The sequence below is a fragment of the Glossina fuscipes genome, unplaced genomic scaffold (assembly GCF_014805625.2).
Source record: "Glossina fuscipes isolate IAEA_lab_2018 unplaced genomic scaffold, Yale_Gfus_2 0, whole genome shotgun sequence".
NCBI lineage: Eukaryota > Metazoa > Arthropoda > Insecta > Diptera > Glossinidae > Glossina > Glossina fuscipes.
In genome coordinates, this window is record NW_023998414.1 from 15,949,209 (window position 1) to 15,962,685 (window position 13,477).

Here is a 13,477-nt window from a genome sequence, read left to right on the forward strand (position 1 = left end):
ACATTGAACGTGTTTCCGGATCTTTTCGATAATCTTTGTGTATTAATTTTCATTTGATTTAAATTAATTGTAATTTTCTTACTTACAATGTTTCATGGTTTTGCACTCTCTCTCTCTCTCTCACTCTCTTTCTTTCTTTCTTTCTTTCTTTCTCTCTCTCTCTTTCTCTCTCTCTTGCTTGCAGTGTAAGATCCCAAGTGATTACAATGTTAAATTTCTCTTCTAAAAATTGATAGTAATTTCAGAATTGAATGCTTGCTTATACAAGTTACGGTTCGGTATTGAATTGTCTCATTTATTTCTCGACGATGCGACTACCATTGGCACGCATATTTCGCCAATTATACTGCAAGATTTTGAAGAACCACATAAATAACTTATCCTTAATCAGTTAGTGATCCTTAAAAAATCGTATTATCTCTTAATGACGCTGTTTGTTTGCATTACGCAACGTGGGTAAATGTCGTTGTTTTAGTAGAAAACAACTTTTTTTTTTTCTTAAGAAGTTGATGTAGTTTTTGATTTCTTTTTTTCCTGTTAACTCGTAAGGTGCCGCCAAAGCAAGAAATTGCGTTACCGGTGATGATGTTACGCTGACTTATGCCTTTTAAAAGATTCCAAGTAATCTTGATCTATGTGCTGCTAGCTCTATTGATGGTAATATTTCCCATTAATTTTACCTTAAAGAGAAAAACAAAAAAGAAACTTTTCGTTACACTTTTATCAAAACCTGACAAACAAACAAACATCATATATCGCTAAAAACTAATTAAACAGCGTTTTGAAGAAAGTGTCAAACAGTAATAAGTGAAAGCTTTAGATGCATAATTTTCAATTTTATTACTTATATACAAAAACAACAATAATCTCAAAACAAGAGATCTCAGTTTCTCTACCTTCTACAATGATTAACGAGATATTGTATTCACCATCGATCCATACATCGATTCACTGGGCACTCCATATCTTCCAAATTCGCTCTTCTACAGCTACACGACAAGATGATAGATATATATACGTATATAGATACGTATTTATATATACGGCTGTCTGATCGTCTTGTGCTTCTTTTAAACTCATGCAAATTCTTTCGGCGCTTTAACATATCAACCTTTGTCGCTTAATCTCTATATTGTGCCGTCGCTAACGAAATTTACAAACTATTCAAGGTTGTTATGAAGAATTCGTTTCAACATTTTTATAATCTAAGCAGAAAACATCTTTCGAAAATATTCAAATACATTTGTCGAAATAGATATTGTGAAGAGTGAGAGGAACACTGTGCCAACAAAAGAGATTACTGCGAAAAATCGCGACGTAGTCAAGGATTAAGTATTTTTCCGACCAAGTTGTAGAGTGTTTAACGCTAAAATTTGAATTTATATTCACATCACTCATTGACTCTTAAAATAAGGTTCAACTATTAAAACTTGAAGCCGGGTTTTGAAAGCATGGACACTGAGCAATAACAAAAAAGCTGACAATTTTCGTTACTTAGTTATTGTAGCGACTTTAGGCAAAACGATTTCACTATTAAATAACATTGGTTCAAAGCATCAAACCAGCGCCTTAACGGCTACGGCTACGAAGTTCAATCAATCGTTATTTTGTTTCGAGTTGTTATGTATTTAAAAATACTTGCTTGCGATGTTATGGTTACAATAAAGTAAAAATAGCAACAATAGCAAAAATTAGACCGCGTGGTCTTGGGGGGGCTTACTTTTCAACTCCCATTTAAATGATTAGAAGTCCTCCGAAAAATAAATCAAGATGGTCCATACATAGCTCATTGAGGTTATGCACCAAATGGCTATGCGATTTCATCGTAGAATACTAAAATGTAAATCAAATTAATGGACATTTTTCAGAGATATTTTCATGGAAAGGAATTCAAAAAATGGCCTCAACTAATTCAATTCTTGCACATTCATGTAATAAATATGTCAAAATATTAGTTTGCATCGATCCTTATCGTGAAACATATCAAATAGATGAAAAGTTGTTTTGTGCAAGCACGCTCGGCCTGAACGAAAACAGTAGTCCCGCAACGATCAAAAGGTGATATACTGTAACGGCTTGATTAAATTGTTGTGAGCGATAATTGGTGGAACATTTGTGCTGCCTAAAATCAGGCAACGTAGTCCTTGCTAAGCAACAATTATTCGGTAGACATTAATAAGTGTCCTTGAGCATCAGTTTTGCGTTCGATTTTTCAAAAACAAATGTTAGTCAGTTAGTTATTTTATATTTTTCATCACATCGCTCTTCCCTGGCCTATAATTTTTTCTGTGCAAAATCGTCATTAGTTAATGTCTGAATTTTTCATTTTTTGTTTAATCGTTTAATGTAAACAAAACATTTACATTGTATTTCTTTAGTATGCATATTTTTTCTTTACTTATAGCCCGAATGAATGGCATTTAATGCAAAGTTTGCTCGTCTTATTCAATAAAAATTCCTGTCTATGTAAATAAGTAAATTATTGATCACAATAATAATAATAGTAATAATAAAATCGAATTTTCTCCTTTATTGTCTTCGTATAATTCAACCGCCTACTACTACTACTACTACTACTACTATTACTACTACTTACTACTGCAAAGAAATGTCAGTGCATAGCCATCTTAGTCTTCCGGTGGTACATAAACTATTTTTCTTCCATTTATTAAGACTAACCCTGCCACAATGTTAAGTATGAAAGTTCATATTAAATGTATGTTTATATGCGTTTATGTATTGTTGTTTTTGTTGACAATCAGATTAATAACTGTTGTCAGTTAAGTTGGTTAGCGTCGACCATCGCACATAAGAAAACGGATTACTATAAATCTCTTACGTAAACAAAACATTCACACGACCATTCTCAACGATCCAATTTATCACCCGCACTTTTATTATCTTTACTCTTCGACAGTTGTTGATGAAATCATTTCGTCTCATAAGTTGATTTTACTCCATGTACTCACATGTATCCACATATGTGCACATCTACTCGCAGGCACAGGCTCTATATCGTACCCCGTGAGTCATTTGCTATGAAATTTTGATTTTCATTTCACTTGTATAATAATAATCTTATAATACGCTCGCATGCAAGCACACGCGTTGGCGTACATAAAGTTTTTCTGCTCATCTCTCCTCCTTGTATTGTTTAGCTAACAAATGGTCTTTGAAAAAATAAATCAATTGCTTTTCCATAATATTTTTGCAATTTTTCCAATGATTTCCTTTTTAATTAAAAGTAAGTTTATGTTTATGCTTAACAATAATTTGTTATTGTTTTTCTTATTTATGTTATGTATCGCCAATCATATGATGTTTTATAGTATAGCAAATAACTATTGAACGCTCGATATATGTAAACATTTCTTACGCTTTATTGTTATTATTTTCATTTTCATATTCATTCCGTGTTTTCTATGCAGTATCTTTCCTTCTTCACTTTGATGTTCTAAGGAAATCTAATTATTTTCACCGGAAGCAAAGTTAATGCTTCAATTCCTCGAGATCATATAGAATAGGAAAATAAAAAAAAATAAAAAAAAAAAATGGAAAAACTTAGTACACCGTTAAACAGAAAAAATTCTGCTGGTTATAGCTATCAGGCCCAGATTAATTACAAGGCAAATACATTCATATATCATATATCACTCAAGATGTCTGCCTGCTTTCAAGCTGCACGCTCTAAATGTCGAGAAACCATCCAATTTCGCAATTATTCTTCTTTTTCTTTAATGGCTTATATCATGCCAACAATTCTTCTTGTATTTCAATTATCGATACCGCGTTTATTTGTTTATCTATCAATGCAAGTCAGTTACATTAAAATAACAGTCGACGAAAATAAACTCGTAAAAATAAATCTTAAGCTAGGACTGAAACCCTACATCGATGCAAACATTCCAAAAGCTTTGACAATCGATAATACATATTGCGATTAGAAGACCCGCATATCAATAAGAGTTAATTTGATAGTGCTTAAAGAACCCGATATTGAGATAAAAATGTCGGACTGAAACGGTTTGAAAATGGACTCGGACTTTTTACTTTATAAACCAAAAAAAAAAAAAAAATGAATTTGAGGATTAAAAGTGTGATCAGCATTAGATTAGACGATTAGCAACTTATATAAAGTCAAATATTTTATTGATATTAAGATCTCCAGGTATTTTCAAGATGTCCATGGGTTAGATGCTCCGAAAACTAATCTTCGAATATTAGGAAGGTTTTGGCATTCAGTAGGCATATGTTTGCCCTGAAGGTTCGGTTTATAATCGCAGATCGAGCGAGTAGATTTCTGAAAGATCCATTAACGTATTGCAAGGGTATGCCCAATCTTGATTGAGGCGGAACGAAATTAGGATTAACGTGCAAGTAGCGTGGATGGTAGTTCTGTCAATTTTTTAATTTGTTTCCTAATACAATGCGGAAGCTGCGCTCGCTCATTTTCCAACAGACCAATATGACTTGGTACCCAAAAAATATTAATTTTGTATCCGTATATGACAACGGTATTCTTCACTTTGTTAATCGTTTTCCAATTGAAATTTAAGTGGTCACGAATAGCCTTTACGATCGACAAACTATCTGGGGTGGTAACCGCTTTAAGTTTCGGTTGTAAATGTTGACGTACTTTCTTCTAGGTCGTGATTGATTTGGACATTTAATTTTGCTTTTTTTACTGCATAGGCAGACGACAGGTTATCACTCTTAGAACCGTTTGCGAAGAGAAGACGTCAACCACTAGTTTCTAAAAGGTCAGTTTTCTTTTCGATTAATTCTGACTGAATCTTATTTTACTCTTTTCGAGACACATTTAGGACAATGGTTGTTTCTTCTAAACGGATTACGGATTAATATCTTCTAATTCTTTTCGCAATAATAATAATTTTTAACATCTTCGTCGAGTTTTGAATTAAAAGAATTGGGCCATTTCGGACTGATTTTGGCTTTTAACCCGTGCACGCTGATTCCTAATGTTACATGGCCGGTCGCGACTCCAGTAACAATTAGCTGTAGCGACAAGGTGGAGAACAAAATGCAAAGTTGTTGTTTGGAAAACGGTTGCAAGAGAGGAATATAAGATGATAGGACAGTAAATTTGTTGTTCAAGTTTATTTCCGCAGCTGTAGCTTGTATACTGGAATTTAAATTCATGCGTCTGTGAGGAATGTTGCCTTTAATAAAAACGTCAATTCCCTTTGTTCAGAAGGAGTTCATCAGCGTTGATCAGCGTTCACTAAATATTCATTATAAGAACTTAATGGGCTCGGGGGATTAGTATTCGATGCTGTTATGGTTGAGGTAGAGTCGGTTTCTTCAGCTTTGCTATTCCGTGAACGGCAAAGCTTCACTTGAAAATTGAAGAGAAATTGCGGCGTCTTTCTAAACGTCAAGTTTTAAAGCAGCGCAATAGTACGTAAATTTCTGACAGGCTACGATACTTGCAAAATATCGCTAAACGCTGTAAGCGAATACATTACTGAGATGAAAACGGAGATACATTGTGTAAACGATGAACTTTAGATGCCAGCGACAGAAATGATAAACGTTGAAGGTAATACCCGTTCTTAATGCCAATTTTAGGGTATTTAAAGACCCACCCAATAATGACAAACATAAATGACATGATATAAAAGAAGGATTTATTTTTTATGATAGTCTTGAAGTGTCCAAAATTTATGAACAATCAAGCACTTCATCAATAATAATAAGTTTTACCCACGCAAGAAAAAACCGTTTCCTATCGATTAGATCTGTTACGGTTGTATTTTTCGAAGTAGATAATTATATTATTAAATGTCTGTTATCAACCATTTCTTACTAAATATCATACCGCCTAAATCGCCTACCGAAAATCATCAGAAAAAATCATTAGATGAAAGCTTTTCCGCCGTCAAAGGCGAAAATGGTAAATTAATTCCTCCGAAGAAAGAAAAGGAACACCTGACGTAACGTGATTAGAGCGAATTTATAACATTTCGTACCAGTACAGCGCTCAGGTCTTATATGTCGTGGTGGCGCCAATCCAGTAAGAGATTTGTGACAAACTCTTGTTTTGATGTTTCTTTGTCGCCTCAATATCGTTATATCAGATATATCTTTGGAGACATCGCATCATTTAGTATCAAGTACATAATTGAAAAGTGTGTAACACTTACCCTCACAGGTTGGTCTATTGCTTGCCTCTCGCCAAGCCTAAAGTGGTCAATCGGTTCTAAATAATGAATATTTCTTGCAAGGGGATCGTATATTAGGAGACTCTAGACCACACAATTCTCGCTTTTAGTATACGCTAATTTTGCTGCTTCGAATTCGCAATGAAACAAGAGAAAAAGGGGTAATCAGCAGGCATTTATATAAATGTATGCAACTTAGATTATGAAAATGTAGTTGAAGGTTTAAGCAAAATTTCTACACTTGTATATATTTTTTATTCATTTACCTTAAATATACAAATTTTTACTCGAAATAAATTTTAATGCAGATGTGTAAACCCACTTATGTACATGAAATTTGCACAGATGCAAGCCGTGGATGGTGTATTTGTCAGTCATCTCTGTTGAGTCAATAACACCCAACAAACCACTCGTAAAGACGCTGATTGTTATACGCGTGTGTGTATTTGAATATTAAGCATTTTCCTCACATTCTTGCAATACGTTCCGCTGCTTCCTTCAGCAATCTTCAGAATGATAAAGGATATGCATGCGTTTCGCATAAATTATTTCAGTTGCTGTGTAATTGTAAAACAATAATACGTAGAGTCACATGCCTTAATAAACCAAGGCATTCAGCCAACGAACGACACAAAGCAGAAGCAAAAAAATTATATCAAGCTGCATATTCACATGACTTTCGCAGGCAACTTACGTGTCCCTATTCCTTAATGATAATCATGTCGACATGATAATGATGTCGACAACGAAGAAGATCGGAATGTTGAAGAATACCTTCACCATTGCAATGCTACAAGCGTATGCATAAAGATTTGCTTCATTTTACGTTATTTGAATTATCGTCTCTTCTCACCGTGTCGCCGTATGCGTCTGCTGCATATGTGCTCGATTTACCTTTTACAATGCATCATTTACCTCAAAGACGGCCTGATTTTTTTTTACCTTTAAACCAAACTATTGCACCTAGAACAAGTATTCTGAAATCTTTTCGCTCTGTACATAAATTGGAAGGCAAAGAGAGCGATGACATATAGTTAATTAAATTGCAATATATTCTGTATCCTTGGTTGGGGATCCATTTCTTCCCATTTCATTACTTCTTCTGCCCTTCTCCAATCTGTTAGAAAAATCGTAATAAAACCTATATTGCCGTAGTGGGCCAATATGATTAAAGTGATTTTAGAAAATGGTTTATTATTGCATTATTCCGAAGTGATATTTCGTGGAAAATAGTTTATATAATTCATTTGAAGGCGGGTCTTACCATTTAACAGGAATGTGATAACTCAATTAAATTGCGTTATAAGGCAAAAATACCTTCCCAAAATCCCATACTTGGCTATACGATTTAAAAATTTCCATTTCTATTATTAAAATAATATAAAAAATTATAGCCGGGCAAGACCAACTATAGATTATCCTGCACCATTTTGCCTAGTAACATTTTCCCCTATCTTTGTCATAAAATATCAAACATTATGCCTTTTGGTTCCACAAAATCTTATTATTCATGTCTTTTCCCTTATATAGGAATGGCACTAAAAGAAAAACCTATCCCGTCTAAGCTCAACCCAATGAATTCGCATGTGAAATCAATACCTCGCGTACGTGGTTTCTTCAAAAACGTTCTTCCAATAAAACGTTTCATTTTCGAAAACCGTTCTTATGAGAAAGGGGTCATGATTCCAAACCATACAACATTTTTCTTTTTACCTTACTATGCCAAAATCCAATTTTTAACCGATTTTTCTTGATAAATTTGAAAAGTTGGAATACTTATTATCTATATACTGGGTATCGAAAATAGAGCTTTATATATGGAGCGGTTCCAATACATCGAAATTTGTGCTCTTTAAATTGAATGCAAGAAATAACGGACCGAAAGACAAACGGGCAGACATACTTAAATCAATCTAGAATGTAATTCTTAATAAAGTAATAAATATTGGATCCATCTCTATGTCCGTCGAAGTATTGAATACATCCGCAAATACTTAATATAACCTAGGCATTAGTTATACAGGATACAAAAATATTTTCGATAATCCAACATTAGCACTCTTCGGTTACGGCAAACTTTTAAGGCTGGAGACGGTTCATGGACCAGGGCTAGCATTATGATGTTAGCCCAAAAATTCAGTTGAAATTTACTTCCGCTAGAAGGTAGTTAAAACGTAGAAAGCTTAGGCAAAATACTAAAGAAAGAATTTCTTATTTATGTGTGATCGACAGGATGCTGCTCTTAAGTCCGTGTTAGTGACAAAGCTAATAATTGTTAGTAAAGTAATCTAAAAAGAAATTTATTGCCGAGTTGCATGGTGATCGGGATGAGGACAAGAGGAGTTCTGTCTATCTATTGTGGTATCCCGATTATAAAACTTTTTAACGGTTAATATACCCGAAATATTTCACCTTACGGGTATTATTTCCTTCCTTTTTTTTTATTTCATTGAGCCACAAATTTAATATCGATTTTGAAATACCTGTTCCAAGAGCCTTTGCTGACTGCAAGAAAAACTGATTCAACGACAGCGTGCTATACAAATTTTTTTTGACTATTAGTAACCGAATTTCACATATATTAAACTGTTAATCGTTACACTTTGCTGGCGAGTCACTTAAAGAATAACGGTACAATTTTGGTTTGTTTAGCTACAAGATACGCAATCATATGAAGCAGTTTTTTACTATATATCACAGTTATAAGCATAAAGTATAAACTCAAAGGAGATGCTTTAACCTTAATCTTATCACGTATATATTGTTTTTGAGTCACTTTTGAACGTTGGCTGTAAATTTTTTTGATTACTATGCTTATCTATAACTTATTTGGATGCATTTGAACTATTTGAACTATAAGCACAAATAATGACATTTTAATTATTTCCATCATTCACATAAATGACTGATAGTCACTTGGTGGTACAATTCTGTACGAAAACACGTGTCTTAAGCATCATTACAGGCGGGAATGGTTTTTTTATATACGTATAAGAATCAGTAAATAAACTATTTGTTGGGAAGAGGCGTACGCAATAAAAAAGGTTACCAAAACTAATCATGTCGCAATACTAGTTTTAGCGAATAATTTAATACATTAGTAGAAGGTTTTTTTTATTGAATAAACCGGTGTCGTTGTTCATGACGCCATCCTTGTACCACTTATGTGGTCTGCTTCGCTTGTTTTTAGTATTTTCGTTTGGCCATAAACGTGCTCGCAGTTTTAACCTTAATACTAGTAACAGAGACGATCCAACCGTGCGCAACTATAATCGACCATTTCGTAATATGTTTCGAACTGCATACAGTGTACTTAATTGATCACATCGCATGACGATTGCGGCGATAGTGTAAGGAGGTAAGCGGCACATAAAGTTGTTACGAACTGAATGAAACTTGTATGAAAAACAAAAATATGCAGCTCGCAAACTTTGCTTGCTTATAGTAGACTTTGATGAGCTGGAAAGCCTGAAAGAAAGTAGAATCAACGTTTCGACATAATTTGGGCAAAAGAAACGCTCTCTCGTCTACATCAAAGCGAGGTTTTATAGGAAATAGCAAGCAACTGCACTTTGAACCCTCGTAAATGTTCAAAATAGTCCGTCCCAAGAAAAAAGGCAAAAAAAAAAAAAATAGGTATCTCAATGTGAATTTTCGATGCCGGATGTGACGATTGATCTTGTTATAGCGTGAGAAAAAAGCTATCAAAAATTTGTTTCACCGCGAATAAAGAAACAATATTAACCATCGGAAAGAATACTTTGAAGAGCAATAAAAAAATTTTTGAAGCCTTTAAATATCACAACGACTTCTTAAACGCATTCCAACTAACCTAGATATCACGTTCATTCGGTTTCGACTTAAGCTTATATCCCATTGATTTCTTTTTAACTTTGTAATATTCTTTAAACAGCACATCTTTCTCTCTCTTTCTCTCTCTCTCTCTCGCTCTCGCTCTCGCTCTCCATTTCCGTCATTTTTAGTATTCAATTACATAAAAGTGAACGCTGACGTCAGAGATGATTTTTTTTCATTTTATACTCACAATAGAAACTTAACGCGCATACAAATGCATATAAAAAAAACTAGAAATTGCGTACGAGACAGAACAAGAGAAAACAAAGTAGCGGAAGAAACTTTCACAAGTTTTTCCTCCTACACAGAGAATAAATGAAAGGAAAGCAAAGGTAGAAAATAACCAATGAAAGAAACGTTTCCAATAAAAGGAACGTTTCATAGTAGATAAAAGATCTTGAAACCCTAATTATAATCGTTATTCATGAAAACATCACCGTGATTATCACAATTTTAGTTATACATATGGCTAATGATAACAACTGTAGCGTTTAAAACATTGATAATGGTGATACCCTTGAACATCATTACTCCGCTCGTTCACCATACATTTATTCCGTTGTGCAAACGGCGGCGACTGTATATAGACAATATTTCGCAATAGGTGATTTGAAGTTCGTCTGTGTTCTAATCGCATGCTACACATGCTGTGCCTTTTATTTATTTATTTATTTATTTATTTATTATATATGTCTACCAGATGGAATATATTAGATTTGGCAAATGTTTATAAAGACAGAGGTATCTCCCTCAACGAGTTTTTCAGCGTATTACTATCGTTAGGTTTAATTCGAAACGAAATCGATCGAAATGGATCAGTGCTACAATAACTACAAAGATATCGAAAGTTAGCTCCACAGTTTTGTTCTCCTAAAATCAGCTGAATCGAGCCAAGTTCTTCTCAACAATCACCAAGCAATAGTAAATAAAATAAGTCACAAAAATTGTCATCGGCTGTAGTTTCTCGAACATTTCTGCGACCTATGTATAAAACGGCCGGAGAAAGGCGAAACCATAAAACAATATTGGGAGTCAAAATTATTATAATATATCCCATGTTGTAAATATATTTATGTAATATACGCGAAAATAATAATCCAAGAAGAATTCGAAACCCAGTTCAATTATATTTAATGAGCAGATACATATCTTTTTTATTTTAATGTATATAATGCATAAGTTGCGTACAAAATTGTTAGAAAATTGCGAGAATACTTAATTCAAGCACCTATCGGTAACTTTAGTAACTTTTACAAATTTGAAAATCATAACTTTTTTCCGTTTTCTCGAATGGCGAAGCCTTGTTGATATGCCATTGGATGTCGCATATTCTAGTGATTAGGCCGTTCGCGTCGCAGCCGAAAGGTCCATGTTCTCAATTCCACGTGCGTTTGCTGACTATAAATATTGAACTTCAATGACAAAGTTTGTTTTCCTTCTAGAATGTCAACGGACCCGACCGAAATTGTGAATTAGCTATTAAATTTGACCATATACATATGCATGTATGCGTATAAATGAATGTTTATTAGAAAGTATTTCAAATTGACGAGTAATTAGATATAGAGAAGTAAAAATAATAAAACAAGTAAACAAAAGGTTTGGCGACTGTGCTTACTTGTTTTATACGTGACTCTCCTTAACCACTGACGCTTGTTTCTCTCTATTGCTCTACCACGGCACTGCGCTCGTTTTACTCTTCGTTTATTGTAGCAGCTCTCCCCACTTCTCATTACTATGCTTGGCATCTACTCTTTACATACATATATATATACATATATGTATATATATATATATTTAAACTATATTGGTATGTGACCACATTTTTAATTCTCACAATCTTCATCTTAAAAAAGACTAAAGAAGAGAACTAAGAAGTTCAATATTCATACCCTAAATATTGCGTAGGGTGCGTAGGCTGATTTATTGAATTTTTGTGCAATATATGAGGACATTTTCACCTAATGTATCGTATGAGTAATGAGCGTAAAACGCAGGGAGCGGAGATGTTCTCACTTTATGTTACAACCTGGGCATGCCATTTTGCCGATTCCGTCCATTTTCATTTGCAAGCAGCTTGCAACAACTTCTAATGGTTTGGCCAAACTTGCAAAGAACTAGACAGATGGACGTACATAAACGCATAGCCTGAGTTTCTCAAGCTGGCTATATATATGTAGGGTGTTGTAAACGTTTTGACAAAATGTATATACTCCCAGAATTTGGTGGTGGGTTATACAAATAATAAAGGAAATGTGTGTGCTGTTAGCACGTTTTTCGGTATCTACGATTATTTAGAAAGTTGCGCCATATCACGCCATCCGTTTTTCCCTTGTTCTACGCGCTTTCTTTCTTTCACATTCATCAAGTTAGCTTTCTATCACTGATGTGTGGACGTACAATAAAATAGACTTTATTTACTAATTTGGAAGAGTTTTGTTTGTGGAAAATTACTTCAAGTAGCTTGTTTTTAAAGCACGTACAGACTCCCTTTCGATCTCTGTCTTCGAATATCACGATTTAACGGTACTCAAACTAGACCGAATTCTTTACTTATAAATCTGTTGAGAGAAATTACAAAACCTGCTAGACTTTCCAGTACATGTTTGTCAATCAGGGTAGTCTTTATTAATCTTGTTGTTAATCCCCAGTTGCGAACGAGACTGACAGTCAGAGCATCAGAAATCTTTATTGCGTTTTACTACTTTCCCAACATTTTCAAGAGGTGTTTGTAGAGGCAATTGTCCCATCGATTCATATTATCAAATATGCGACTTTTATTATTTCGCAATCTCTCAAATATCAGCTGCGGTATCAGCTCGTAGGTAATATAAATTCTTTCTTGTTTAATTTGTTGACGTACATGGAAAAGAGGCTTTACCCAATAGTATTTGTTTGGTTTATATGTGCGCTTGCATTTTGCATAAGCATGTGTTTGAAGTGTGCCCTGAAGGATCAGACAGTCATGTATGAACACAAAACAGAGATCTTATTCTGCTTATACTGCTTGAAGGACAATCAAGGGCTATACTTGTATGCACCTCAAAATACGAAAAGACAGAGTAAAATTGATATTAACAAAAAAAAAAAAAATTATAAATAAATAAATAAGAGAACACGTAAATAAATAGAAGAAATGAATAACAATAATAAATAAACACTACGGTAAATATTAGGTAATTGAAAGGCAACCTAGCTGTGAAATTATGAATAAAGCGATTAAAAGTTAGTTAGTTTAAATCTCTTTGCCAATTCTTACCGATGAGTGCTAAAAGCTTAATTACGATTCGAATACGTTTAAAGTCATGGAAAGAAATTGCTTAATGTGTATGTGCTCTCTTCTGGAAATTTGAAATTCTTACAACTATTTACGCGGGCCGCGAGTAGCTGGTGGAAATTAAACCATCAATAACGATCACGAAAGTGTGTGATGTGTCTCA

At 34.0% G+C, this 13,477-nt stretch overlaps 1 protein-coding gene across 20 annotated transcripts in view; it reads right to left on the reverse strand.

Moving 5' to 3' along the window:
• The window catches only part of LOC119645092, a 71,241-nt gene that overhangs the window by 14,397 nt on the left and 43,367 nt on the right, over positions 1-13,477 (reverse strand). For 17 of the 20 annotated variants that reach the window (XM_038045115.1, XM_038045137.1, XM_038045106.1 and 14 more), the window contains one exon: positions 87-680. The exons of the other annotated variants lie outside the window; for them this stretch is intronic. The gene's annotated coding sequence lies outside the window, so the exon portion shown is untranslated. The remainder of the gene's footprint in view (positions 1-86; positions 681-13,477) is intronic. 20 annotated transcript variants of the gene reach the window in all.